This window comes from Bidens hawaiensis, unplaced genomic scaffold, assembly GCF_021521415.1.
Source record: "Bidens hawaiensis isolate Kalapana, Puna unplaced genomic scaffold, B.hawaiensis_p1.1 tig00027098_1, whole genome shotgun sequence".
Lineage (NCBI taxonomy): Eukaryota > Viridiplantae > Streptophyta > Magnoliopsida > Asterales > Asteraceae > Bidens > Bidens hawaiensis.
Genome location: NW_027494374.1, coordinates 143,028 through 148,266, shown reverse-complemented (window position 1 = coordinate 148,266; position 5,239 = coordinate 143,028).

Below are 5,239 nucleotides of genomic sequence, written 5' to 3'. Positions count from 1 at the left end.
TCAGGCGCGGGCTGTCTGGGAGGAGAACAGGAGGCTCTCTGCCGTTGCTGCGGAAAAGGAGAAGGCCTTCAAGGCCCTTGAGGTTGACGTTCAGGCTCGTCTCGAGGCCCGTTCCAAGGCCGCCCAAGATGTTAATGAACAGCTTCGGTTGGCTAAGGAAACTGCACGGAACGCAACCGAGAGGGCCACCAAGGCTGAAGCTGCTGCTGAGCCTCTACGCAACGAGAATGAGGAACTTAAAGCCAAATTAGAGAGGCTCCAGCAGGCTCATGATGCCTTGGCCATGGAAGATGCCAAGAAGCTCCAAGAGATCTTGGACCAGAGGGGGGTGCTTGACCACACTGAGCGTAAGCTAAAGGGCGTCGAAGAGGCTGCAGCCAAAGATGTGTTGCTTGCCAACCTTACAAAGAACGAAGCCGAACGCGCCCGTAATAAAGCTCAAGCTGCCCTCCAGGAGGCTCCGGTTACCAAGGAATGGCTTCTCCGAGAAGCGTTGTCTCAGGTATGCGTAGTTTCACAATTTCTTTACGCTTTTCCTTAGAAGAGTTTTTGATATACTTCTGTTTTTTAGGTTGTGCATCGGGTGTTCACGAACACATCATATGACGATGCGATGAGCGCAGCCCTCAACGCTTCTCATGAGGATGGGGAAAAGGCTGGCTTCTTGCTTGGTCTAGGGTTTGTTGAACAAGGCATTCCGCCTTCCAACTTCCCTCTTTACAATGTGGATACTGAAGCTGCGTATGACCAAGCAGTGAATCAGTATGCCGCCTTCCCGCATCCGGTGGTGGAGAAGGTAAACGAGATTGCTGCTGCTGATGATGGGCTAGCTATCCTCAAAGCTTTCCTTGAACCGCCACACTCTACAGATGGTGCGGGTCCAAGTGGGAGTGGTCCTGAAGCTTGATACTTTAGATCCATTTCCACCATTAAAGTAGATTTTTATGTTTGTAGACTTCTAATCTTGTATGCGGGTATGTACCCAGCAATTCTTGTAATGTTTGAATGTTGATGGAATAAAGATTATTTGTTAATGCCTTGCCTTGTTTATTTCGCGCATATTTTGTATTAACTTAGCAATTTCTTGAGTACTTAGATAAGTTAACTTTTCAACGTGGCAGATAATAAGTTAAAGTTTTGCTTCCTTTTTCGTGATTGTGCGGATAAGACCGTCACTTTCACTTAGTAGGATGGCTAAACTTTACCTATATCTGACCTGCGTGGAAGTTTTCCTCATCTTTTCCTTTGAAATTTTCTAAGTGTTTTGAATAAGTTAACCTTTCGACGCACGGTTGCCAATAGGTTAATGTTTAGTTTCCTCTATCATGATTGTGCGGGTAGGACCGTCACTTTCATTTATTAGGATGACCCAACTTCACCTATAGCTGACCTGCATGAAGGTTTTCCTTAGAAATTTTTACCGTTTTATGTGTTTATGCGGGTTTTGCCGCCTTCCACACGCAACGACTTACTTCTTCCCATATTTATCCGGTGAATACCGGCATATCAGTGTGGGAAGTTCATAAGTATAAAGGTAAGGCTATCAACACAATGTGAAAGGAGAATCATTTCCATTAAAAGTGGCTCTAGGCCTTTTCTTTACAAGTTTGGAATTGATCTACATGTAACATTTGCGTAATTGAGCTTCGTTCATGTTCTTGGGATAGGAGTGCCATCGAGCCTTTCGAGCCGGTATGCGCCTTTTCCCAAAACTTCTTTGATAATGTACGGTCCTTCCCAGACCGGTGCCAGTTTTCCTGGGCGTTCTTGGTTTGAAGCCTCGTTGTTACGCAATATGTAGTCTCCTACATTGAAGTTGCAGAGTTTTACCCGCGTGTTGTAGTACTTTTGCATTTGTCGCTTGTAGTTCTCTTCACGCACTGCGGCTAAGTCTCTGCGTTCCTCGGTTAGCATAAGGTCCAACCGTCTTTCCGCATCATTGTCTTCTGGCTGAATCAAGACCCTTGGTGAGGGTAAACCAATTTCGACCGGGACCATGGCTTCAGTGCCATAAGTGAGGCTGAACGGGGTTTCTCCCGTACTGGCCTTTTTCAGCGTTCTGTTTGCCCAAAGGACGTGTGGAACTTCGTCTACCCAGCCGGATCTGTGTTCCAGGAGTCTTTTCTTTATGCCTTCAACGATGCTTTTATTTGCTCTTTCCACCTCACCATTACCTTGCGGGTGTGCCACTGAGGTAAAGGTGTGGGTGATTTGAAGTTCTTCCAGCCATTTTTGTAGCTTCTTGTCAGCAAAGTTGGTGCCGTTATCACTCACCAAAGTCTATGGAAGTCCAAAACGACAAATAATAAATTCCCAAATAAATTTTTTAATATGTTTTGCGGTTGTTTGGGCTAAGGGTTTTGCTTCTATCCACTTGGTGAAGTAGTCGATGGCTACCACTAGGAACTGAACGTTTCCTGCTGCTGTAGGAAATGGGCCTGTCACATCGATGGCCCACTTCTGAAATGGCCATGAAGAGGTGACTGGAACAAGTTCATTCTTCAGGCGATGCGTGTTGGGTGCGTAGAGCTGGCTAGACCTACACTTTCTGATGTATGCCAGCGCATCCGTATGCATCCCCGGCCAAAAGTATCCCGCGTTGTTTAGCTTAGCTACAACAGCGCGTGGACCTGCGTGTACTCCACAGATGCCTTCGTGTACTTCCCTTAGGAGGTAGTCAGCATCTTGGTTGGCCACGCATCTTAAGAGTGGGCCAAGAAAGTTACGTCTGTAAAGGATGTCATCGATGAGTTGATAGTTTAATGCTTTACAACGTATTTTTCTTGCCTGTGTTTTTGACTCTGGTAGTATACCCGCTGCAAGGTAATTTATTATTGGTGTCATCCACGTTTCTGTACCGGTTTGGATGACACAAATTTCCTTGTGCGGGACTGATGGTGCTTCAAGGAGTTCAATGCGGATGTCCTTTCCCAAATGGGTGAAGGCTAATGATGCAAGCTTGCTTAACGCATCCGCAGATTTGTTTTCGCTACGCTTGACGTGTATGACTTTACAATCATTAAAATCGCGCATAAGGGTTTTTGCTTGTGCGACGTACAGGGCCATTGTGTCGTTCACGGCCGTGTACGTTCCGTTTATCTGGTTGGCTACTAACATGGAATCCACGTGGGCTTCCAAGTTTTTCACTCCCATTTTACGCGCAATTCTCAGCCCTGCCAAGAATGCTTCATACTCGGCTTCGTTATTCGTACTTGGAAAATCCAGTCGAATAGCGTAAGTGTATTCTTGGCCTGCTGGGTTGGTTAATTTCAACCCTGCGCCTGAACCCTCGTTGCTGGCTGCTCCATCAGTGTAGAGTCGCCAGACATCATTGATGTCCTGTGCTGGGGAGGGTTGAGCCTCCTCCTGGCACTCTTTCTCCCGCGAAGCGGGGACTTCTGCAATAAAGTCGGCCAGGACCTGGCCTTTCATAGCTGGTCGTGGCTTGTACTTTATCGCATATTCCCCCAACTCAATTGCCCATTTGGCTAGACGTCCCGATAATTCGGGTTTGCCTAAAACGTTTGCGAGTTTGAAGTTGGTGAGAATGGTGATTGGGTGACCTTGGAAATATCGTCTTAGCCTGCGTGAAGCCTGTACAAGTGCTAAGACTAGTTTTTCCAGGGTAGAGTACCGGGTTTCTACGTCTGTTAGGACACGGCTAACATAGTAAATAGGCATCTGGATACCTTTCCGCTCTACTAGCAGGACTGCCCCGGTTGCTCTATCTGTGGCAGAAAGATATATGATTAATTCCTCCCCCGCTTCTGGTGCTGTGAGCGTTGGGAGTTCGATCAAGCGTGACCGAATTTCCTGAAAAGCTGCTTCCGCTTCTGGTGTCCAGCGGAAGTGCGTTTTCTTTAAACAGTTTCTTAATGTTGACACGAATGGAAACGACCTATCCGCATGGTTTGACAAAAAGCGGTTAAGTGCGACTAGGCGTCCATTCAGTGTCTGGGCTTGCTTGATGGTAGTAGGTGATTCCATTTTGATAATGGCTTCGACCTTTTCAGGGTTCGCTCTGAAGCCATCTTTAGTAACAATGACTCCCAAGAACTTCCCTTCTTCCATCCCAAAGGAACACTTGCTCGGGTTGAGCTTCATGTTTATCTTTCTGAGCGTGTTGAAAGTTTCTTCGATGTCTTTCAACATGGCTTCTGGCTCAGGGCTTTTGATGACCAAATCATCCATGTAGACTTCCAAGTTTCTCCCAATTTGGGCATGAAACTCTTTGTCCATCAGGCGTTGGTATGTGGACCCTGCATTCTTAAGTCCGAATGGCATCATTTGATAACAAAATGTGCCATCGGGGGTCCGAAATGCGGTTTTGTCCTGATCATCTACAGCCATGTGGATTTGATGGTACCCCTTATATGCGTCAAGGAAGCATTTAAGGCGAAACGGTGCTAATGAATCCACTTTGAGGTCAATTTCGGATAACCGGTAACAATCTTTGGGGCATGCTTTGTTTAAATCTTTGAAATCTATACACATGCGCCATTGTTTGTTAGCCTTCGGTACCATAACGGGATTTGCAACCCATGTTTGATATCTACTAACGCGTACGATGCCCGCGTCAAGGAGTTCCTTGACTTGGGTTCTACACGCGTTAGCCTGTTCCGCCCCCATTACTCTGCGCTTTTGTATGACTGGCGTAAAAGCCGGGTCACACTTGAGCTTATGCTCTGCTTTACTTCGAGGTACACCAGTCATGTCAGCTGGTGTCCACGCGAAGATGTCAGTGTTTCTCTGTAGTAAGCGTTTGAGTAAGGTGCGCGTAGGATCAGTGATTGTTGGGCCAATTGTAACAGCCTAGTCAGGGTATTTGCCATTGAGGGCCCATTTTTCTGGTTCGGTGATGGTTGGTTTAGCCATCTTTGGTTTGGGTTTAGTTGAGACGGATGCGATGCATACCTGGGGGATACCGGTGATCATCGCTACACCCTCAGCAGTTGGCCATCCCATCATGCCGTGGACTGAAGATACCACGGCGTTGAATCTTGCCATCCCGTCTCTCCCGAAGAGAATGTCGTATGTGTGATGTGGCTTCCTCATTACGACGAAGTCCACGTCTTCTGTGCGGGAGTATTTTCCGTCCGTGAGAATGATGGGGAAAGATAGGATACCCAGGGGTGTGTTTGTGCTGCCGTCGAACCCTTCCATTGAGGCGTATACCGTTTCCAGACGTTCTTTGTCTTCGTCGTCTAGCTTGTCGAAGAACTGCCTGTACATAACCGTT